General features: G+C 41.9%; 2 long non-coding RNA genes and 1 pseudogene across 4 annotated transcripts in view; 1 reads left to right on the top strand and 2 right to left on the bottom strand.

Moving 5' to 3' along the window:
- Window positions 1-358: 358 nt before the first annotated feature.
- Window positions 359-1,680, bottom strand: LOC150054084 (ADP-ribose pyrophosphatase pseudogene; annotated as a pseudogene).
- A 159-nt stretch (window positions 1,681-1,839) lies between these two features.
- Window positions 1,840-7,444, top strand: LOC150054083 (uncharacterized). 2 transcript variants are annotated; one of them, XR_016537820.1, is made up of 3 exons: window positions 1,840-1,934; window positions 3,481-3,624; window positions 6,792-7,444. It is a non-coding gene; the product is annotated as an uncharacterized LOC150054083 (long non-coding RNA). The 2 variants fall into 2 exon arrangements; XR_016537821.1 differs by lacking the exon at window positions 1,840-1,934 and adding an exon at window positions 1,949-2,078.
- Window positions 7,445-13,442: 5,998 nt separating this feature from the next.
- Window positions 13,443-25,098, bottom strand: part of LOC150054082 (uncharacterized) — a 31,550-nt gene continuing 19,894 nt past the window's right edge. For both annotated transcript variants that reach the window (XR_016537916.1, XR_016537917.1), the window contains one exon: window positions 13,443-13,589. This is a non-coding gene — a long non-coding RNA (uncharacterized LOC150054082). The remainder of the gene's footprint in view (window positions 13,590-25,098) is intronic.

Genomic DNA, 25,098 nt, shown 5'->3' with positions numbered 1-25,098 from the left:
ACCACCACCTGTGGCTAAATTTGAAAAGGAAAAAAAAAAAAAAACCTAAAACGTTACCCTCACCCAACATGCAGATTTTTTTTTTTACACTTAGTGAGGTCACCTAGCCAACACGTCAGGACCAACAACCAACCAACTGGATGAGAAGTGACGGCGTCAGGATGACATCTTTGGGTTTTTAACCCACACATGTTTCAGGGTAGAAATCGTTTGAGACCATGTATGCGACATACACAACACGGGATGATATTCTTCTTTAATTGGAAAGCCAGAACGTTTGTGACCCCCTTCTTCCATATTCGTCTAATATTCTACACCCAGAGGAAGGTTCCCCCGACGTGCGCGGTTGGAGAGCTGTTCAGCAGAGTGCGTCCCAAACCATGTGTTTCTGTAGCCACCCCGGTTCCTTTGGCTTCCATGACACCCCCGGTCCCCCAAGCTCTATCCCTGACACCCCAGGTACTGTTCTTCCTTCCAGTGGGCGCCTCGCTTCTCGGCCACAAACTGAATGAACTGCCAGTGGCTGGCGTAATGCTTGAGCGTGTCGAAGATGTCCACCCACTTCACCTCCTTGGAGTCGTCGCCAGCCTTGAGGCAGAGATGGCAGGTTACCTCCCCGGTGTCGTCGTGGAAGTTGACGGCCTCCGTCTCCATCCACGCGTTGTCGGTGTTGCGGGGGTCGTCCACGTAGCCCTTGTAGATGACGAACTGCTCCTGGCTGAAGAGGCTGTGCAGCTGCTTCTCCAGCATCTGCCTTTCGGCCCGGGATTTGCGCAGGGCGTTCAAGGCCTCCTCGCCGAATTCTTTGCGCAGGCTGCTGCTGGTCTCCACCGGGTTCATCACGGCCCCCGGGATCGTCCATTTCCCGCAGTCCTTCCTCTTGATGGCCACGAACTGCAGGATGTTCTTCCTCGACACGGGGTGGATCACCGTGTTTCCCATGCTGTCCCTCTTCCACCTGGTGACGATGGGATCCACCGAATGATTGGGGCCCCAGCGCCCCAAAAGCCCACGGCCGGTCATCCCCGTCCTGCCCACCGGATTCCTCGGTCGGCCGTTCTTCACCTCGTAGAAGCCTTCGCGGCTCCTCCTCTCCACGTCGCCATCCTTCTCGTTGAATCGAGGACAGAAGTTTCTTTCTCCCAGCTGGGGATCGGCCCACTGGGGCCGCGCGAGGACGGCGTTGGCGGTGTACTCCACCGGGCTGTAGTCCCTCCACTCCACCAGCCAGCTCACTTTCTCGTTGGGGACGCAGTACCTCTCCACCTGGGAGCCCGGGTACGGGGACATGCGGGCGTTCCGGTGGGAGTTCTCACCCGCGACATTTGGATCCCACATGATGAGGAGGAGGTTCAGAGGAAACCCCGGTGAGGAGAACCAGGTCCCGCTGGCCTGGGCGCCGTGGCCGCCCTTGGGCCTGACCGCCGCAGAGACCCGAGGTCACACCCGGAGACGCAGCTGCCCAAGCCTTGGCCAGGCAGCCTCCAGCCACCCACGACCCAGCAACTCACTGGGGCTTGGGTCATTCTTGGCTGGGAGTCTGGGGCATAACCTCCACTCTCCACTACAGATCCAAGCGCCCCCAGCTGGGAAGGCCGTCACGTTTATCTCATAAACGCCCTTTGATAGCTAGCCTGCAGGTCTGACTGGCGCTGCTCATTGCCTGGCTCCCTGAGCATAGGAGACTGGTGAGGTCAAAGACGTTGCCTGGCAACCGGAGAGACCAGGAGACCAACCCCCCAGCTCCACCTTACCCCACCCCTAGGGCTGGGTGACTTTTTGTTTGTTTTCATTTGCTTGTTGCAATTTTTTTTTTTTTTGTCTTAAGTGGAGAGGCCTGAAAGTGTTCCCAAAGGTCAAGAGCATATCCAAATCATGCCAATAAAATTAGCCAGGACAACAAGGGAGCTTTCGAAAGCATCTGCTAGTTAGAGGTCTGGACCATTGCCTGTTTGGGTGAGGATAGGATGAATGAAGAATGGACAATATGCTCAAAAGCCAAATGGGGGTGATTTGCAAGGAGAAGGAGCATGAGCTCACCTGGCACATTGATGAAAAAAATACCATGTTTGACCTAGGTAGGTTTGGACAACTTTTTAACCTCACTCTTTCAAATGAACACTGGTGATGTTGTGCCAGGTGCTATGCCTAACTATTCAACTTGGACCAAGTGGCCTTTGTTCTGACAGAATGCTGGTTGAAGAGGGTGCAAACTAGAACCAACACCGAAGTAGCAATGCTAGGTAATGGTTAAGGCTTAAATATAGGTTCTGGTGCCAGTTCCAATCCTGCCACTACCGACCCTATCTCTTGGTGTGGAACCTTCTTGGGCACAATTATTTAAATTTTCAAGTTTTTTTTGTATGGAACATGAAAATATCAATAATGCCTGCCTGCTACACAGAGTTGCAGTGAGAACAACATAGCGTGTTGCATGTAAAGCAGTTAACACAATATATAGTCCCCAGTGCACACTCAACAAAAGTTAGTTTGAATTGATATAATTAACTTTTTTTTACTCTATACCTTGAAAACTTTGTGATTAGAGTAGCTGAAATGATTGTGAGATAATAGGAATTCAGCAACTCACATATCACCAATGATTTTCTGTCTGAACAAATTCAGGCTAAGAAAGAAGAGCACCCAAGTCTTGAAAGGACATGGAAAAGAAACACATCTTTAACAGTTACACCAGTATGTGTAGTGGTGTGTGGGTGGTGGGGGGAGGGTTCTGTTTTAGGTAAAGGTATCTCATCAGTTGGAAAGATAGTTTTAGAACAAATCGAGTATGTTCTTTCACCTAATTGAAACCCAAATAATATTTAGCATTTCTAAGTTTGTTCCATGTTACACCAATCCTAACACCATTAGAAAGGTGTCCAGCTAATAGCTGATTTTATGGTCAAGTATGTTTAGGGAAGTCATTATATTGTAGAAATCAATCCTAAATCATTTAACTTTATTTTATCTAGGATTTTCCAAACTATCTGGCTAAAATATGCTTCATTTGTACAACAGCTGCTTAAGTTTTGGGAATACACTTCTTCAAGTTTAGAAAGGTTTTAACATATGTCTATGGGCTTGGGAGGGGATCTGCAACCATTCAAAGTTATCACCATCATCATTGCCAGAGAAGATAGCTGTTGAATACCCTTCCAGACCTTTATAAAGACCCCTAAACTTGATGTGTCAGACTCCTAGAAGACTTGAAACTCAGAAATAGCTAGGCTTATAGAGAACAAAATAATAGGAAAAGATTGAGAGCACAATAGTATGAGACTCTGATCATCATTAACCACCACTGTCATCAACACTGTTGAGAATTTACTGTGCCCCAGGCACTGTTCATGGTATCACTGTAACAGAACAATGGTCATTAAGGGATATAGTCACAGCTCTCTATTGCACGTCTCATTGTGTGTGAATCTTTTTTCAATCATGGAATTCATATTGTTCTTTGCCTCCTGAAAAATGTTTTAGGAATCCCACTAGTAGGAAACCTTAAAACATCTTGGCAGACACCTTGTGGATTCCTCATGTGAATATTTCCAGGTATCCTGATCTAACTCAGTAAACACATGAAACAGAAGTCGTGGATATGGTTGTAGCTTCCTCTTGCCAAAGGTTAGCTATCAGAGTTTTGCTTCTGACATTTGGCTTCTCTGGATCATGGTTCCTCACTGTAAAAGGAATCTGTTGGCCTCTGTTATCTACAAATGTCCTTCCGGCATTAACATTTTATGATTCTAGGATCTATAAAAATCTCATTATTAGAAGGCCAAGGTCAATTTCTGCTATGAATCAAAAAGACCAGATGTTCAAACATAAATAACCAGATGCTTGGGGAGAAAGGCACACACACACATACTTGAAGGAAGCACAGGAGCAGAAAAGGCATGGTGTGTCCCATACAATGCAGAAATATAGTGGGTCAGGGAAGAACTCATGGAACACCTGAAAACGGACTTCAAAACCAGGAAAAGAGCATTTGGGTTTATTTTTCACATCATCAAAGGACAGACGACAGTTAAACCAGAAGAATTTTTTTTGATGATTGTGTTGCAAAACATGCCTAAGGGAAGGAAATGGAACACAGTAGTAGAGACCAGAAGAACTATTTTCTGGGAAGCCACTGGGGAGATTTCCTTTCCTAAACTGTTTTTTGAGCTTGAAATGTCTGTGATAGTAAAACAAACAGAGATAAAAAGAAAGTCTATTTTCCCAGAGCAGAAAAGTCCTTCAGACTCTTATCTCCAATTGATCAGCCAAAAGTCAGAAATGAAAGTGTGGCTTAAGGAGTAGAGCATCTGCCTTGAGTGTAAAAGCCAAGCAACAGTGAGAGGTTCTGAGTTCAAGCCTCAGTACTAAATATATATAAATATAAGCACTTCACATTTATTATCCCATTTAATTTTTAAACTATCTTGAGGTAGACACATGTACATTAATATCATCTCAGTTTATATTGAGGGCATTCCAGTGCATGAAAGTGAAATGTGCCCAAGGTCATGCAGTCAGCTACCACTATACATTTCAGAACTGAAAAGGCTTATAAACTCATATTTTATTGATAGTTTAAGAGTATGTTAGATTTCATTTTTTTTTTTTGGCCCCCTTCTCTTTCTGGCCCCGCTCGCTCCGGCCCCGCACGCTCCTGGCCCCGCTCGCTCAGGCCCCGCTCGCTCCGGCCCCGCTCGCTCCGGCCACCACTCGGTTGGGCTCCGCTTGCTTGCTTTCGCTCTCTGTCGCTTGTTGCAGTCTCGTCTCTGCCACTTCCAGCTTGGTTGTGTATGTGGGATACCGAGGAATCGAACCCGGGTCTTTGTGCATGCTAGGCAAGCACTTTAACGGCTAGGCCAAACTCCCGGGCCCTAGATTTCATTTTATATAGCAAAATGGCACTGTTTTATTATAACTATAAAATGTCAAGTTGCATTAAGATGGTTCTGCTAGGTTCATTTTGTATGGTGGGGGTTGGAGATAGTGAAACCATTAACAACCTATTGTAGCAACGCAGCTGTAAAGTGAAACTGCTCTGAATTATGATCTAGTTCAGATTTAAAAGACAAAATGGAGTTGTAAGTAAAAGTCTAAAGAGAAGGAAAGATTAAAGATTATCCATTTTAACACAAAATGGTCCCAACAGAATGGGAAGCCAAGGAGTTGGGAATGGGGCTCCACCATCAGGTATGTTTTAAAGACACATGATAAGTAGATGGAGCATTGAATAAGTTATTTCAGAACTCAAGATTCTACCCTTAACATTTCTTGGCTAGTACCACTGTTTCCTCATTCACAAATCAAATAGATAATCTAGAATTAATCCCATGGATTAATTTGGATGGTAGAGTTTTAGAGATTAAGGGAATGGATTATAAATTTGGCTTTGAGATAGAAGTGAAAAGTGGGACAATTGTATTTTTTAAGAAATTCAGTAAGTGTGCCTTTTAAGGAATGACCTGAGTGGGATAATTAATTTAGCTATATGTAGAACCAAGGCTGCCTACAAATTAGCCTAAAAACTCTAAAGCAACATATGTAATGATGACAGTCAAATGGGCTTTATTTGTTGGAGCAGAAAGCTTTGGTTTATGCGGTGAACTGTGAAATGTTAGGAAAGCCTAGGTGCTCAAAAAAAAAAAAAAGATCTTCCTGACCCTCTTAAATACTGCTTTGATTTTTACCACTAAAATAAATCTCTTTGAATGTGCTCTTTATTGTAAATTGCATTTATTCTACATTCAGCTGTTGCCATGATCTATGGAGAATATAACAGGATGAAAACTAGCTATGGACAGTCAACTGAGGAGATAAAGATTTGAAAGGGCAGGAAGAAGGGACGCCTTCCAATTCATGGCATTGCTCAAGTCAGTCATTTCAACAACACCTGGGAACCAGTCTTACCATAGATACTCAGGTAGGTTTTTGAGTTTAAGAGGTCCACTGAGGTTCATTGTCTTAAGATGCATACAGAACAGAGAGAACAGGCTGTATGAAGATCATAGAATTAGGGGAGTTTGAACTGGAGTTCAACTGGTAAAGTGTCAGATTTGAGATTAAGAAAACAAGGGAAATGGGGAAAAGGTCATCTTAGCATGATTTTGTTGATGGATTAGACACCCTAAACTTAAGAAGGCTTTTTCTTGGTCCCCTTTTGAGTACACTACGGACCTACTAAAATTTTAGGTTGGTATGTTTGACCCTTGACTGAATAGTAAATGATAATTCAGATTCTCAATGGTATTGGTCCTCTGGAATTCAAATTAATAGTAAAATTTTTACTATATTAGAATGTTTAAACTATATGGTTGACAACGAAATACATGTCTATAGCTATTTTTTTTTCATGTTCCTGACCTCCCTCTGGAACTTCACAGTATGTCATGACTGCTGAGGCTGGTGAGGGAAAACAGAGCTAGATATCAGGAAACGCAAAGGCACTGGATCAGGGAAGATTAAAATAGAGAACTTTAAAGAGCAAGGTAGAGGAGCAGCATATTCTCACATGGTGAAATGATGGCAGGAATGCCTCAGGGTGGACTATCTACTTCTGTTTACTGAGTACTGACTATAGTACTAGGCACTGTGTTTCATACTGATAATGAGCTGAATGTCTGTGAAGCTTCAACTTTCACCTTTTGAAATCCTAATCCCAATGTGATGGTGTAGGGAGATAGGTTACCATTAGTAAGTGATTAGATCTTCAGAATGGAACCCTTGCAAATGGTATTAATGCGCTTAGGAAAGTTATCTCCAAACCCTCTTCTGCTTGCCCTCTGTATGCCTTGTAGATTATAAGGAGAAGATGGTAGGCTGCATATCAGCGAGGAAGAAAGATTTCATCAGAACTCTCACCAGAAGCCTGATGAGACAGAAGAAAAAAGGAAATGTAGAGAATCGTGATGAATGATGAAGAATAAAAGACTAGCAGGAGAAAAGGCACCTGGGAAAAAGAAAGACAAAGGCAGTTCTGGGATTTAGGAAGAAAAGTGTTGGCTGTGCTGCAGAACTGGACCTTGAAGAGCAGTCCCAGAAGCCACTGGGGGCTACACCCATCACCAGGATGTCAGTCACTCGATAGTATGCATTCAAACGATTTCTCCTTTCTCTGGTGTAACATTTATTGCCAGAGTGTAGACACATTCCCTGGGTCTCTTGTCCACTAGCTTCTCTTGCTCTCTACAACCAGAAAGCCCTGGAGGGTGGGAGGAAGGAGGCAGCCAAGAATCTCTCAACTAGCCCCTGATTTAAAAGGAGTCTCCAGGAGAAGCTCTGCTTCCTTCATGTTTCCAGTTCCCACTGGATAAGCCTTTTGAGACTCTGGCAGCTTCCTCTCTTTGTCCCTTCAGCCCCTGGGGGAGGAGATGCTTCTAGCAGTTACTAATCTCAAGATTGCCTCACCCTGACCTGCACTTCCAGTTCTTTCAACACATTTGTAACTAATTGCTGGCATTAAATAATCCCTGTTGAATTATCTGCTAAAGAAAACTTTACTTTCGCTTGGATTCACCTCCCTAGTTCAAAGACACTTTCCCGGTGAGAATACAGGCAACATATTTATACACAGAAACAAATCCAGCTATCTCACGAGTCAAGGGTCCATCCCAAGGTTGGATTAGAAATACTGTTTGATCAAGTGGCAAATCCACACTAGCTGCCAGGACTCATGGGATCTAATCCTCGATAATTATCAGTAAAATGACTGAAATCATGTCTATTCCTTCATGACTTACTATATTCACTTTGATCATTTTGAGCCTTAAGGAACATGTAGAATTCAGTTTTATTTCTCTCAGCCAGGGCTAAGTATCTATGATGAGTCAAGGCACATAGTGTGTCAGGGAGTAAAGAGATAAGGAAAAGGAAAAATGGAGGGCATGCCCAGCTCTTTGGAAATGTTTCCTTTGGGCAAGGTGAGGTTTATGGTCTTTATCAGGACAGACTCTTAACAGAAACTCTTGTATTGCTCCAGTCCCAACAGAGTGTCAGACACTGAGAGACAAGGCAGTATTGTTCTGGAACAGTTTTCCTTTTTCCCATCTGTGACTTAAGCCAGGTTCAAATCCAAGCCCCTCTTCTTAACAATTCCACTCCAGAGTCCTGAAGAAATGGTGGAAGAGGGTACAGGAGCTGAGTCTAGTGAGGGTTTTACAGGTGCAGGGAAGGCTGTGTTCTGATTTTTCTAGCAAAGAACAGAGCTGGGCTCCAACGGGAAGAGTGTGAAAAAGACACAGACATGTGAGGGAAGTGTTGTTTGTAGACAGGAGCTTTGAGGTGACAGGCAGTTGGCAAAAGGCTTGAAAAATGAAGGGAGGGGGGTAGTCTATGAAACTTAAAGCGTCGGCGCTTGAGGCCATAACGACTCAAAGGAGGATTTTCAGCATCAGAGTGGCAAAAGTTGGAAGTGGAGTTGTGCCACTAAGTAGTAAAGCACTAGCCTTGAGCGGAAAAAGCTGAGACCGCTCCCACACCCGGAGTTCAAACTTGAGTACTGGCACAAAAACAGTGGGCAGGTCATTGCTGGGAGGACAACGTTGAGTGCTAAGAAGACAAGCACGAGGTAGGAAAGGGATGCTACACGCGCTATGGCAGCTTATGTAGAAAGCCTCGCCTTGACCAAGGGAGAATATGAATATCCGAGCTGCCTTTTCTAACCTATTGATGGGCAAGGTGCGTGTGCGTGCGTGTGTGTGTGTGTGTGTGTGTGTGTGTGTATGTGTGACAGGGGATGGCTTTTGCAGTTCAATGGTAGGATGTCTCCAGCCTGACAAGTTTCGAGTTTCTCCTTGCCAAGGTCGGACCACTACAGGTGGGCGACTGCGAACCCAGAGCGAATGCCTGGCTCCATGCCGGACTCTCTCGACGGGGCGTCTCGCGCGTCCCCTCCAGGCCTAGCTATCGCCAGGGGCCCCTGCCCGGCAGGCGCTCCAGGGAGCTGCGCGGCGGCTGCTAGAGGAGGCCTGGCCGACGGCGGCGAGAGGCTGTGCCCCAGTTTGTGTCCAATCAGGGAGTGCGGGCTGTGCCCCGAGCCGGGCAGCAATGCGTAAACAAACCCACGGCAACTCCTCCGCCCACTTGGCGCGCTCGCCCCGCGCCCGCCGCCGCCGCCGCTACCGCCGCCGCCGCCGCCACCAACAACCACCGCTGCCGCCGCCGGCTCCGCTCGCCTCGCGCCCGCCCGCCCGCCCGCGGGGCCGGCCCTGCCCTGCCCTCCACCCCGCGCCGCTCGCACCCCGCCGCCCCGCCCCCGCCGGCACGGCCTCCCTCACCTACCGCCCCACGCGCGCGCGCTCACGCACCACGCGCCCCGCGCGGCCCGCCCGGATCGTGGCCTCTCCAGAGCAAGGTAAGGGCGATGCGCGCGGGGGACCAAGGCGGCGGCGGCTCGGCCCCGCGAGGCCGGAGGAAGTTTCTGGCATGACTGTTTTCCGCTGGCCTATGGGTGGGAAGGGAGCCAGGGAGGCCCCGGACGCCCGGCCGGCGAGCCTGGCGGGCTGGAGGGGGGGGGGGGGTGGCCGCGCCGCGCTGGAGGCTTGGATGGGGATCACAAGTTGCTGAACCTGACATTGGTACGGGCCGGAGGCGCGCGGAGGACCGAGGCTAGCGGCGCAGCGGGGCCGGGCGCTGTGGCGGGCACGGGGAGGGCCTCGGAGGAACTTTCTCCTCCCTAGAGGGACGCCTCCCTGCTCGGGCCGCGGCCCCGACACCCGAGCGGTGGCTCTCGGGGCTGGAGGGAGACGGTGCACTGTGTTTGAAGGAGCTGACGCAGTTTGTGACGCTCGCGGCTTCCTGGTGGGGACCGGCCAAAGCTAGCGCCTCGGCGGGTGGAAGGGACGAGTCGAGGCGGCGCTCGGGCCCTTCCCCCTCCCGGGAGCCGCGCGTCCCGGCGCCTAGTTCGTTTATTTCGGGGGGGGGGGGAGTGGACGGAGGGGGGATCCTCGCAGGCTTGGGGCGTGAGCATCTGCTCCTGGCCGGCAGATCGGCTCTGGTAGCGCGCGTCGCTTCCGTTTTGATTAGCTCGGGTTATTATATAAGATGTCAACGGAGAGGAAAGGAGCGAGCGGGAGGCACATCGGCGAGGGCGCGTCGGCCTTCCGCGGGCGGCCGAGGGCCCGCAGGAGACAGGGCCGGGCGCCGGGGGTGGGGTGGGGTGGGCGGGAGACCCACCTGTGCGCCCTCCGCCGCCCCGCGGGCCCCGCCTGCCGGCGTGCCCGGGCGGTGTGGAGTGGGGTAGGGGGCCATCGAGGTGGGCATCCCCCCCCACCGCACACCACCCCCAAACCCCGAGAACACTCCAGGGGGCGGTCAACCCCTGCTGTTTCTCCCTCTGCCATCTCGCTCGGCTCCAGCGTCTCTGACTCTAGGCGTCTGTACTTTGAAACATTTGTTTAATATTAAGGAAGCTGCGGCCGTTCGTAGTACAACCCGGGGAACGTGTGGCGGGTGAGCTCCGGGGCGGTGAATGAATCATCGTCGCCCCGCGGACGGGGCTCGGGTGATTCATGCGGGGAGGACACACACCCGCGCACCCTCGCCGGGTGCCTCGGACCCAGGCTGGGCCGCCCTTCTTCAGTGGTGACACTTGGAGCGGTGGGGATGAGTTCCTGGCCAAAAGGCTAGGGAGTTTATCTCCCCTTCTTCCACTGTAACTTTCAATGTGTGAGCTGAGGTTTCCCACCTTGACCCCCTCCCCCGCTCCCCCGCCCCTGGTTATTTATTTATTTATTTTTAAAGAAGGGTTACAACATTCCACCTGGCTGTGTTAATGAGTTGGTGGAAGGAGCGCTGATTGGCTGCAAGGCTGCGTCCAGTCTGTCTCATTCAGAATTTGGATGGAGTCAAGTGAGGGAGGTGTCAGACTTTTGAAGGAATCTTTCCCTTGAACGCGTCTACTTAAAGTGGCTAGGAAATAATTAGCAAAATGTAAAAATCAAGTGGATATTAGTATGTGGTTCCTTAGGGAAAAAAAAGTCTTATAAGATTAGGGGTTATTAGAGGTTTGTCTTTAATGCAAAGCATAGATTTTAAAAGAAATCCAGATTTCCATTCATGAATTCTCACTTTTTTCTCCCTGTATCTTTTTAAAAATTGTTATTACAAAGGTGATGTACAGAGTAGTAATGAGTCAGGTGAGTCAGGAAATGAGTACATTTCTTTGGGGATAATATCACCCCTTCCCTCGCTCTCTCCCAATTTTTCCATACGGTCCCCACCCAACCAGTTGCCTGTGATCATTCTTAAACACGAACTTGACTCATTCACATCTCACCTCACAGTTGTGGGATTAAGAGTAAAATGTTCTCATTGTTTCTGGTTGACCTCAAATGTGATCAGTTTACCTCTTGAGCTTTCCTGCCTGAAGCCACTCCATAGCATACTTTACTTTCTTCATAGCATTCAATCTCGACTTAATATTATCTTATTTAGGTCTTTCCTATAAGAAAGTATGCCCCATTGCAGAGTTGGGGTTTCCTATCTGCTCAATGCTTTAAACCCCTAGCTTCTGGAAGAGCCTCTGGCATGTTGTAGGCACCCTACTTGTTGACTAGTGAATGAATAAACTTTTCCCCCCCTGCTGGATATCACTGTCTTTAACAGTTGAAATGCCATGCCTTCAGTGGGCAAGTTACCAAGATAGTATCTTTCTAATTTTCTGTTGGTTGATTTCTTTTTTCTTCCTGTGCACAAGATGGGTTCAAGTAGCCTATGCTAAAGAAGCCGAAGGCTTGCAGAGTCTGATCAAAATAAAATACACTGCTGTGTACATTAGTGGATTTATTTATTTTTGTCATCCCTGGGCTTGAGCTCAGGGCCTGAGCACTGTCCTTGAGGTTTCTCAAGGGTAGAACCCTACCACTTGAGCCACAGCACCACTTCCAGCTTTTTCATGTTGTCGGGGAATTGAACCCAGATCTTCATGCATGCTAGGCAAGCACTATACCACTAGACCAAACTCCCAGTCCCTAGGTAGTGGATTAAAAAAAAATCTGCTACTTAAAAAAGTGAAATATTGAAGTGGTATCAGAAAACTGAAATTCTTCAAGTTAATTTGAGATACTGATATTTCTATGACTCTTCCACTTACTACCTTTAGACCAACTTCAAATTTAATGTAGTATGGAAAACTCCATAGTAGGAAGCACTAAATATAATTTAAATGTTTTCTGCAGAAGCTGTTACTCTTATTAATGTTGGTAACCACAGAGCAATAGATAAAATTGTTCAATATTGTATTTGAAATTTCTCTTGTTATTTTGAAACAAAAATCTCACTAGATAGCCCAGACTGGCCAGAAGCTCACTGTATAGCCTAGGCTGGCCTCTTAACTCCTCAGCTACTAAATGCTGGGATTACAGGCATATACCATACCACACTGGGTAATATTTTAAACATCGTATATAGCTATAAGGAATGTGATGAAAGAAGGACTTGAATGTAATGTTTGACATTCCATTAGAGGCTCAACTTTGATATTTATCATAAATTGTAAATGTCATAGGCATATTGGTCAGCTTCATCTTATGGTCAAACTTACAGATCTCAGTACTGACCAAGTTACTGCTAAAGAAGAATAGACATTCTCCAGATCCTCTCCCCTCTCTCTTGTGTGTATACCTGGGACTTCAGCTCCAGGCCCCACCTTTTCCTTCAGCTGAATCTCTTACCATTTGAGCCATACGTATCTCCACTTTAGCTTTTAGCTGTCTAATTGGAGATAAGGGTTTGTTGGATTTGTCTACCCCGGCTGGCTCTGAATGGTGATTCTCAGATCTCAGCCTACTGAGTAGATAGGATTGTAGGCCTGAGCCACTGACTATTGGCTCCAGTGTTTTTGTTTTCTGTAATAGTAGCTGTAGTGACGCAGGTGAGCTCAGAGAAGAATTCACAGTGCTTTTCTTTTTCCCAATCCCTTTCCTGAGGGAATTGAGACTCACTGAAGTTTTTCAAGGTTGAGGGTTGGCAGTAAACTAAGAAGGATTGACTTCTACTCTGGAGCTTATCTTTATGGAAGTCTCTGAATTAGCCAGAACACCCAGAGGTGAGGAGCTATAGATCTGTCATGAGTGAATGAATTCCCAAAGAGTAAAATCATATCCGGTTTGTACCTCACATATCCCTTGAACATCTAGAGACTCAACAATCAATTGCTTTTCTGTTTAACCAGAAATGAATGAGTGAAATTTGAAATTAACAATATAATAAAATTTGTATTTAACACCTAAAAAGAAATTACTTGGGTATAAATGTAATAAAATGTTTATAAAACTGATGAAAAATCAAAGAGAAAAATGAAAAGGATTTCATATTTATGGCTAGGAATACTCAGTTATTGTCACAACTTCCCAGTTTGATTTATAAAATGTCAAAGAAACTTCCACAGAGCTATTTTTGTAGAAATTTACTAATATAAAATTTTAGATAGTAATGTTGCAGACAGCGTAGCCAACACTATTTTTGTTGTTGTTGCTGTTGTTGAGATAGGATCTAGTCCAGACTTCTTTGGAACTTACTATGCAGTCCAAGCTGGCCTTCCTGATGCTGTTGTCTCTGCCTCCTAAGTGGTGAAGTGCAGGTGTGAGTCACTATATCTGGAAAACACAATATTGAAGAACAAAGTTAGAAGACTGATACTATCTAACTTTACAACTTACAATAAAGATAAAGTAATCAAGACAATATTGTACTGGCAAAGGATTAAGCAGCTAGAACAAAGGAACACAATAGAGATCCTAGAACTCTAGAGGTCCCATCCAAAGATCGTCAACTGATCTCTGTCAAAGGAACAAAGGCATGTATTGGGGAAAAGTCTTTTCAGCAAAAAGAGAGAACAACTACATACTGTGTGAAAAAAAAAGTTCTAGATACAAACCTTATACTACTCCCCCAAAACTAAAAATTCCCAGGAGACAGCACAAGAAAATATGTAAACAACTTTGAGTTTCATGATGACTTTTTACATAGAACAACTGAGGCATGATTCAATCTTACTTGGATTATTAATTTTTTAAATCTTCCCTGCAAAAGTGTGAGCACAGCCTGGGAGACAATGTTCACAAAATATACAGTTTTTTGTAAAATATTTGGATATTTTACAATTTTTTTCCATATATTTTTATTGTAATTCATAGAAGGGTTACATTATATTCACCAGATAGGGGGTGCATTACTTCACATACATTGATACCCCTTCTCATGTCTTGGTGATATTTTACAATTTTACAACAAATATTTTAGAATCTCACAACTCAATTAAAAACAAGTTGGCTAGAAACTGGGTCAAAGACTTGAACAGACACTTCACCAAAGACATGCAGGTGTCAAAGAACATCAGAAAACAATAAAATCAAAACAAAGCTGCTCTCATATACTGCGACTTGAATATGCAAAATCTAGAACGCAGTGCCAAGTTCTGGGGAGGATACAGAGCAAGAGGAACTTTCATTAATTCCTAGTAGGAATGTTAAATGGCACAGACATTTTAGAAGACAGTTAAGTGGTTTCTTACAAAAGGAAACAAACTTCCTAACAAAAATAAGCATATTTATATCATGCATTTAAGCAAATGCATTCCTGATATTTTCCCAAAGGAGTTAGAAACATGGTCACAACAAAACTTGAGCAGTAGTGTTTGATCGCTTTATTCCTCACTACCAAAACTTGAAAGCAACTAAGATATCCTTCAGAACAAATGAACTGTGGTATATCCATTCAGACAATGGAATGTTATTCAATACTAAAGAGTAACAAAAGGAGAATGGGCTTGGAGAACAAATGGGGGGTATGGGATTTGAATGTGTAATGACTATACCAATACTGCTGCAAATATCAAGGGAAAGGAGAAATAGAAATATTAGGAAGGGGCATTCTGAGAATAATAACAAAGGACATGAGGAATTTCAGAGTGTTTACAATTCTGAAGGCTCTGAGTGTTGATGAAATTGCAAAGTGTAGGTGAATTTGAGGACAATGAAGAAAGCCAAGGCATTGGAGGCTGAAGGTCATTGGTCTTCAAGAACCATGATGTCAAAATACTAAAATGAATATTACCAATGTTAGCATCTATTTTCTTTTTAAATTTGTATCGTATACATATTAAAGCCTTTCTAAGTGTTTAGTCCATGGAACTGGCATGATTAAGGATAAGGAAGTGAAAAGATAAGGAAATTAAGTTCATTGAAAAGATGAGAAAGCTGTGTAAAGTCTTTAAATCACTTCCTAGAAATATAAGATATGTACAAGGTCACAGAAAAGTGTGGTAGTGTTGACACTGTCCAGAACTGAGATCCTGGACTCCACTTGGTATGTCTGACTAGAGCAGCATTTAAAGTATATACGCAATGAACAGAAGCTTGAAAGGCTTACTCAACACGCAGCTTGCCCACACAGTGTGTGTGACACAAAGGTCGGCTGAGGAGTGTCAATGTGCTCTGATTTCCAACTAAAGATGGGTGAAAGCAGCATTGAGGAGGACCCATCAAAAAAAGCTAAGAATCAGTAGCTAAACTGAGTAGAGATATTGTACTAATGGAAGTTAGATTGGAAGGTTGATATAAAGCCCCAAATGATCTGATGCATTTCCCATCTTCACCCTACTCTATAGTTTAGAAGTTTGAGGGATGGTACACCAGAAATCCTTTCCCAGGTTTCTGTCTTTTACTGTATAGGTAGAGAGAAAAGAAAGAAGCCAGGTGTCAATGTGTAGTGTCTTTGGTGCATCCATTTGAGAACTGCAACCCTGAAACAAATTCAGTCACTCCCAACTGAGTAAATTGATTGACCTCTAATAGGAAGAATCTAGTGCAGGAGAAGATGCCAAGAACAGATAGAACATTATCCCTCCTTTGGGTACCATTTGTGTGAAAAAGAGGTTCTGGTTCCCTTTGAATATGAGGTTATTGACTGCAACTTTCTGGATTGTATTTGAGCTTAATCTCTGTGGCAGGGAGCACTCTATTATGAGTGAAATGACTTACAACAGTAGGACCTTGGTCCTTAGTAGTTAGTAGCTGTATCCTTCCTTACAGAGAATCTCAGGAAACTCACAGATGTCATGACAAAGGCCATCAGACTTGAGATCCTACTTCTGAACTTAGAAGTTTGGGAAAATGTCCTATTTTGACATTACGTAGAAAAGACTTAAGAAGCCTTGAACTAGACTTGGAATTAGCCCTGATTCTGTTACTTTTTTTTTTTTTCAGCGTATAGGTAGGCAGCCACTCTACCACTGAGCTACCTTCCCACTGTTTTCTCATCTGTAGCATGAGAGCAAATAATATTTTAATCCTGTGTCCTTAGGAACTGATGTCAAAGCTCCTTGCTAATAAACAGTGTTAAGCCATCAGTGGGGTAACATTAAAGAATGCAGTATCAGCTGTAAAATTTAAGAATTTTCATTGTAAATAAAATCATTTGAATAAAGAACAACGAGGTGGGTTTTTTTATTTCTTTTTTTTTTTGATTGAACGTTGATTTGGACTCTCACATTGAAATCCATTAATATTGTCTCTTCTCTCTTATATTTAATCACTTTTACCTTGGCCTCCAGTCTTTGGTTGAAGCTTTTTAAATGAATTGTGGCAACTTTGCTACTTTGTCCATATCAGACCACTTAATAGTTCTGACTGAGCAAGATTTATGTCTCTTGGAAATCTCTATCTCATCTATTTCTCTTTTTTTTACTTTTTCTTTTAAAGTTCTTATTGTAAAGTATTAAACACATACATATACACAGAATACTTTTGAAATATAAAAATTTCTTGGAAAGACTTAGAAAAAATCATATTAAGTGAAGTAAGCCAGACTCAAAGGAACTTAGGCTCAATGGTTTCCCTCATTTGTCATAATCAGTAGAAACCTTGGGCTCTACTAGCAGAGATCTGCAATAGAGCAAACCCTTGATACATAAGGCCATATAGTATGAAGCTAATTGAAAGGACCTCCAGGATATTGAAACAAAAGCCATATAACGAATGATTGTTGTCCTTAATGTACTATGTTGTCTCTCATCTCCTTTGCTGTCCCTTGGTTATCTCATATTGTTATAGTATTTCACTTTGTTATCTGATATATTGAATTTATTTGTATTTGGTTATTTGAAATTTGATAAGGAAGGGGGGAAAACCAAGATGGGTGGGGGGTGTGGGGGGGGGAGGGAAATGGGTACCAAGACATGTGAAAGGGTATCAATGTATGTGAATTAATGCACCTTCTATCTGGCAAATATCATGTAACCCTTTTACTAATTACAATAAAAAATGCAAAAAAAGGAAAAAAAAGAAATATAAAAATTTCTAATTCAGTGGATTGTAAAAAGTGATAATCTATGTAACTACCGTCTAGCTCAAAGACCATACCAGTTAATCCCCACCCCATGAGGGATCATTTCTTCTGTTAGATACTTGATTTTATTTATGTCATGAATAAGCAAAAGGCAGTTCTTAAGTTTTGGCAGATCCAGAATGTGTGATCCTTTCAGTTGGAATTATCAAAGGTACAATAGTAATCATTCTAATCATTCTTAAACTTTAATCTCATTGCTGGGACTCCAGTGTATAGGGCTGGGTTTTCATCTTTAAATATTGAAATCTCCAGGCTAAGCATGTTCAGTTTGTATACTTTGGATGAAAGTGAAATTTCACGTTGCAAAAAAAATTCTTTTGGTAGCCTAAGCATGTTTACTGCCAGCATCCCCTGAAATACTGGGGGTCAATTTTGCATCAGGATGACAAATACCTGATAAACAACTGAAAAAAGACTTTGGAAAGATTTATTTTGGCTTTCCACGTCAGATGTTTTAGTCCAGGATCACTTGGACCTGTTGTGTTTGGGCCAGTGACAAGGCAGAACATTGTGGCAAGCTGTGTGTGGTAGAGAAAAGCCCCTCACCTTGTGGTTTCCAGGAAACAGACAGAGAGATGAAACAGGCCTTCATCCCATTATACCACTGAAGGACATTCAATTTTAATTTCCTAAAGTGTCTACCAACTTTCAATAAGACCACAGATGCCAACCAAGCCCTTAGCACATGAGACTTTGGGGGGACACTCTAGACCCAAAGTATAACACACACCATGTAATAATGGTGAACTTGAGAAGAAGAAATAGTTAAGTGAGCAGTGTTAGAAGTGTTTTAGAGGATGAAAATCAAGTAGACTAAATCAGGGATAACTGACATAGTGGAGTCTTTAATTGGGTCTATAGTGAAAACTGGGAAGAAATAGTTTATCCTCTAGAATCCCAGAAAGGCTGTAAATTAGAGGCTTAAAACTGAGCATAAGCTTTAAAATGAAGGACAGGTTGAAAGTCTGAAAAGAAACTAGAACTTCACTCCTATGTACCCAGATTAAATCCAGAAACAAGATTTTCCCCCCTCTGGAGAAATAAAATAAATGCAAGGTTCTGGCTTTGGAAAATGCCAGAGAAGGTTGGAATGGTCAAATGAAAGTAATGAAATATAAAAGAGTAAGGCCCTATATTCTTCACCACTGTTTCAAGGATAGCCAGGTAAATAACATGCCTATTATGTGGGTACCATGAGCAGTCGTAAAGGAAAAATCTGTAGATAGTGATATTGGATGTGCTATCATGGGGGGAAAAAGGCTAATTGCTATTTTTTCCTAAATTAAACCCATTAGTCAATCAACCGCCATATGCCTCTCTTCCCTCATGAAGTTGAAACTCAAAGCAGAATTTTAGTGTCCTGTTTGTAAAACACAAATACCGAATAGATAGGAAACATATGAAGGAAGCCTTCAACAAGGCAGAATAAGATGAAAGAAAGAAGAAAGAAAAGAAATTGTAGAAAAAGCAAAAGTGCAAGGAGGAGAAAATGATAAAAGCAGCCAGCATGCCTAAAACTAATGTGTAAATAGATGAGAAAAGATTCCTTCTGTAAAATACTAACACAGGGCCAGTAGCATATCCTAGTGGTGGGGTGTTTGCCTCGTGATCAGGAAGCCCTGGATTTGATTCCTCAATACCACAAACACAAAAGAAGCTGAAAGTGATGCTGTGGCTCAAGTGGCAGAGTGCTAGTCTTGAGCAAAAAGTGTGAAAGAATAGTGCCCAGGCCCTGAGTTCAAGCTCTATGATTGGCAAAAAAAAGAAGAAATATAGTAACAAAGACCATAAAAAATCATAGGGAATACAAAACAGATAATAGTAATTAAAAATAAAAAGGTAATCTGAGAATAATAGCTTATACCTGTAGTTTTAGCTAGTTGGGAGGCAGAGCAGGAGTTCATAGCAGCCCAGGCAAAGTTACTGAGATCCTACATAAAATAATTTCTTTCAATGTCTGGGGCCATGGTTCAAATGGTAGATCTCTTGCCTAGCAAATTTAAGTCCTTGGGTTCAATCCCCAGTACTGCTAAATAGAACATTAAAAGGTAGGAAGGAAGGGTAGAAAATAATTTATTGTACAGGTGAGGAAATAAAAGTAAGAAACAAAAGAGATGGAAAACAGAACAGAAGAAATAGAATTAAGGGATTATTAACACATATGTTACCATCCTTGTATAAATTTCAGAGACTACAAAAGAGAGGGGGAGAAATTATCAAAGAAAAAAATAAATGAAAATTTTCCAGAACTCTGACATTCATTTGAGGATTAGCCCCAAAAGATAACCAATATAGAAATCATGTCCCTATAAAATTTCAATGTGCTAAGGGATATGTAAATATACTAAATCTTACAGAAAAGATGGGTCACATGCAAAAAGATTGGAAAGTAGAATGTTATTACATTTCTAAATAACATTGGAGTTCTAAGATTAATGGATTCATTCCTTCAGAATTCAGAGGAAAATAGCATTCAATCTTTAATATTGAACTATTGTATGGGAGAAAGAACAAAATCATTATGAAAGCATGAAAGATCTAAAACTTTATTCTCCCTGCATCATTTCACACCACCTATTGGATGCCATTTTTAAAAATCAAAATGTGGGCATAAACCAACAAAGAACAGTACATGGAATTCCAGAAACAGGTAGTCAGACTTAGGGAAAAAAAGAAACAAAATTCTAGAATGACAGTAAATAGAAGCGTCGCTCCAGAGAAAGCCAGTCCAGATAGGAACAGGGAGGAGGATGACTCCAGGAAGGGAAGCCTACAAGAAGTTTCCAAGTATCCAAGTGAAAAAAATCAAGTAGATAATTCCGTATCTTTAACAGAGTATAAAATATTCTCTTCCTGGCAAGCTCAAGGCCCTGACTTCAAACCTCTCCCCCCTTGTACTGACCTCAAAAAGAAAAAAAACATTAAAATAATTCTTCAAAGGGATTTTCTAGTTCATTTGAAGCATTTGGGATGAATTACGAATTCATAAAAACCTGGCAAATGGGAAAAAGGAATTGCACAAGAAAAGAAAACGCAAGTTTCTCAACAGATGATATTAACATAGGTCATAATCATATTAATGTGCTAGTTAGATTGTAAAACCATGCTGTCGTAATAGACAATTTGCTTCCCCCAACCCCTAGGCTGTGACTTTAGAAAATAATGTATTATTATCTCATGTATCGGTTCCCAGGAAGGGACTTAAGCATGTTGAGGTGTCTGTTCTACATAGTTATTCAAGAAGCTGAGATTTCTGCTTCTTACTCCCCTGCTGTCCTTAGGTCGTTGACTTAATCCTTATAGTTAAAGCATGGCAGTCAGCATCTATGTTGTAGCTCATAAGAACAGAAAAGAGAAAAACAGGGTAAAGGTTTCAGACTAAGCTTGGAAATAACATATGTCACTTTCATGCATTCATATGGCAAAGATGTAATCACATGATCACACCTAGGGGAAGCATTCAGAACATTTAACAGGTAGCCTAGACAATGACAAGTCAGAACATAGGTCTTCTGCCATGGGAAGCAGGTCCTCAAGGTTCCTTGCAGGATTAGATGTTAACTGTTTGTTTTCTGGATTGTGTGGAATGGTAAATCAGAGGGTCTGGAAGAGGGATTGGGAGAGGCTTACTATAAGTTATTTACCAGCTGTTTCGGAAATATTTGAATAACAATTGGTAAATTAGTACCAAAATGCTCACAGTAAATATTGACCATGGGTTGTACTTGACTGAAGTGGAGACTGGGGAAAAAAGAAACATTAACATGACTATTTTAGATTAATAAGCTGGTTTATAATCATACATTTATAAATATATTAAGTTTTTATGATTATATAACTCAGAACATACTGTAATTTATGAATATAAAATTAAATATCAAAAGCAGTACCTAAAATGTTTCTGTGTCATTTGCTTTTGAGCATGAATGGAAAGTGAGGCACAGGGTATTACTGTTTAAACTGAGGCACAGGGTATTACTATTTCAAGCTCTTAAGCCAGGCTGGGAGTTTGGCCTAGAGGTAGAGTGCTTGCCATGAAGGAAGGCCCAGGTTAGATTCTTCAGTACCACATACATAGAAAAAAGCCAGAAATGGTGCTGTGGCTCAAGTGGTAGAGCTCTAGCCTTGAGAAAAGCCCAAGGACAGTTGCCCAGGCCCTGAGTTCAAGGCCCAGGACTGGCAAAAAAAAATATTAAGCCTAATAGTACACTTCTGGTTTTTAAAATAATTTTGATCTGTTATTTAGATAAAAATAAAATCATGGAGAGAAAAATAATTCAGTGTAATAAGTGAATTGGAAGAAAGTTACATGTATTAGTTCCTTAGAACTACGCATTATTAAAAGTTAAGAAACAGTGGAGAGAAGGTGGGGGACAAACATGGGAAGGTGTAATAGTGTTGAAGAAGTAACGTACTCACTACCTTATGAATGTAATTGTAACCCCTCTATCACTCTGATATTAAAATAAATTTTTTTAAGTTAAGAAACCTTATAGCTTTGAAGTTAGAATTCTTCACAATAAAGATTCTGTCTCAGAATCTTTGGAGGAGCTTTTTGCAACTTCAAATCACTGCCTGGCTCCAAAGTTCTGACTTACTTGGCTTTGGTGGGTTCCAGGGAATCAGTCATTTTAGAAAGTTCCCTGAGGCTCCTGATACAGTACAGGCTAGCTCCTTCGCTAAGTAGTATTGAAACATCTTTGTTTCTGCTTCCTAAATCTCTTTTGTACTCATCCCATCCTATCCTTACTGTTTCTGTTTCAAGCCAGATCTCCTCTGTCCTGATCAATGTGAACTGATGTGGTATCTTTCAAGTCAGGAGAACAGGAGGAAAGAAGGGAGAAGTCATTCAGATGACCACTAAGTAATGCCGATGCCTATTACAGAGCCAATATTTCTTTTTGTTCTGCAGAAACTACTTAAATTTGATGACCTTATCTTTAAATTCCTATGGGGTAATTTTAGAACTCAAGTTCAAGTGAATTTTTGTTTTATTGCTGCCTCTTCAGGCACATCAACTGTAGTATCAGATTCCCCTCTGGTTCTTCTGTCTCTCCTTGGTTTTCCTTCTGACTTTCCTAGCTGTGGTCCAAGAGTGGTATTCATCACTGGCAGCAATTGCAGTTTATAACTAAAGTCACCAGCAATTTTCATAGCTCATTAGTGAGCTATTCTCTAGTACAGAATTCTTAGACAAGTGAGTAGCAAACAAGAGATGGCAAAATGTAGTACTATAGCGGATCCTTAGTATCTCTACAGGTATGCAGTTCTAAGGATACTGTAATGGGGGAAAACCTACAAATTCTCAGGAAACATAGAGTTCAGTTCTGTACTGAAATGTTTGATTTATTTCCCCCATAATGATGCTAACTTCTGCTAAAGATATACTTCCTTTCAGCAAAGATAAAATTTTTATTTTATCACTTAACTTAGGCACATTAAGTTTTACCATTCTTTGGGGGAGGCATATTTTCACAAAATTAAGGGCAAAGAACACCTAAATAATCACATAGCAATTTAAACACAACTAACTGTCAAATGCACATGGAAGTTTAATTTTTTTATTTTGGAAGTTTCTTGATTTTTTAAAAAAGATTATTACAATGTTGCCTTTCTTTCTTTCTTTCTTTCTCTCTTTCTTTCTTTCTTTCTTTTTTTGTGGGTCATGGGGCTTGAACTCGGGCCTGGGCACTGTCCCTGAGCTTTTCAGCTCAAGGCCACCACCCTGCCCTTAAGCCAAGCCCCACTTCCCATTTTCTAGGGGTTAATTGGAGATAAGTCTCAGGTCCTTTTGTGCCCAGGCTGTCTTTGAATCTTGATCCTCACATATCAGCCTCCTGAGTAGCAACATTGCCTTTTTTTAAACCACATTTAGTCAAAATCATTTGAGTTATATCTATGAGTAAAGAGAAGACTTACTGTATATAGTTTCCCCAGGTTAGAAGCCTTATTAGAATTCAGACTTCAGAGCCTTTGTATGCTTGAAAGAGAGAAAGTTAGTTGCATAGATGAAATAAATACTTTAGACATCAGAGGAAAGCTTTATTAAATTAAAAAATTGAACTATATTTAAGGAAAAATAGCATCTTTTCCAAGTTCCATTCTCTGCTTCTGTAAATTGATCTGCCAAATGAATCATATATTTAAGTGATCCGCTCGAAGTGAGTTCACCTTGAGACAGGGCCCTGCTTCATATAGTGCTAAGACTGAACTCTAGCATTCTAGCTGGGTTTGGGAAGATTGCCATATATTTTATACAACTTTTTTTGAGACAGTCTGAACTCAGACTTGGATTTTCCCTTCTGCAGTCCCCCAAGTATTGGGATTATAGACATGTGTTACCATGTTCAGCATAGAGTGTGAATGATGTTTACAATGAGGGTTTGGTCCTTCTCATTAAGTCTTAGAGTTTGCTCACTTCATTCACGACCTTAGTGCTTCACACATATGATGGTGCACATTAGTCCCTGGGAGTAGCATAAATTTGCCGGTTCAGATTCAGTTGTTCTCAGAGGTGACTGTCATGTGCTCAGGGGCGACTGCTGGCTTGAAGACCATAATACTTAGAGAAGTCTAACTAATGGTTGGTTCTCAACCCTGGTTCATGTTAGAATCATCTGTGAGCCTAAAAAAAAAAAAATACCAGTATCTGAAACCGGTCTTCACTGATTGTGATTTAATTGTAGGTCTGAGTCATAATGTGTATATACACAGATATGATTGACACATTGATATGTCAGACTTGATCTTAGCTTGCAAATAGAGTTAAGAACATGGCTACAAGGTAGGCACACTTTCACTGTGACTTGTAGGTAAACGTGTTCAGGTGTGGATTTTGTAGCAATCTAGGGCGCCCCTTAGATAATTTTTCTGATGATAGTATACCTGTGCCACTTCCTAGGGTTTCCTTTTGATTTCTAGGTTACCAAAGGTGAGGTTCAGGTGACTATCAGTGGACCACAGATAGGAAGAAAAACGATGTTTTCATAGAGAATTCAGGTGTCATCTGATGGAGGAAATGATGAATGAATGAGAATTTGATGTCTTTTTATTCAAGAGACTCTTCTGTTTTCTGTTTTGTGAATGAGAGGTCAATGGGAATGCTTTCTGGACTCCTCAGAACTTTACTCCTTAATATTGTTCTGCATATTTTACATAGAAAGATAATTACTTATGAAGTTTCTGGGTAGCCAGATTTCTTTTCCATTGACAATAATCTAGAAAAATTTAGAGTGCCTGTCCTTAAAGAAAAAAAAAACTTGGATAACTTAGCATTAATCTTATGATAGATTAATGATTAGATCTACTCAAAAATCATAGGCTTGAGTTCAAATGTTAATTGATTTAATATAGTCACAAAGGTGATTTTGGAAACAAAAATGTTTCATATATTAAAATTATGTTAATAACTTCTTAGAGATGATAAACTGTGAAGTCAGAAGATTAAGAGTAAATTCTCCCCTTTATCTTCCACTATTCAGTCTTAAAATAGGCTTTTGATTTTATTTCTTTACGATTATTTTGTCTACTTCGTAGCCACTTGTTGGGTTGGAGGGTTCAAAGTCAATTCTGTGTAGTAATAAATGACCAAAAAATCATGTTTTACCCATTTTTATACTGATATACTCTTACCAGATGTCAAGTTAATAATGATTGTTCCAACTTTGCACATATATGTATATATACACATATATACATATATATGCCAACACATGTAGATATATATACATGTATATGCACATGTGTATATATATATAT

The sequence above is a fragment of the Megascapheus bottae genome, chromosome 15 (genome assembly GCF_031878675.1).
Source record: "Megascapheus bottae isolate mThoBot1 chromosome 15, mThoBot2.hap1, whole genome shotgun sequence".
NCBI lineage: Eukaryota > Metazoa > Chordata > Mammalia > Rodentia > Geomyidae > Megascapheus > Megascapheus bottae.
The sequence above is the reverse complement of the archived record's forward strand: the minus strand, read 5'-3'. Positions and strand labels throughout refer to the sequence as shown.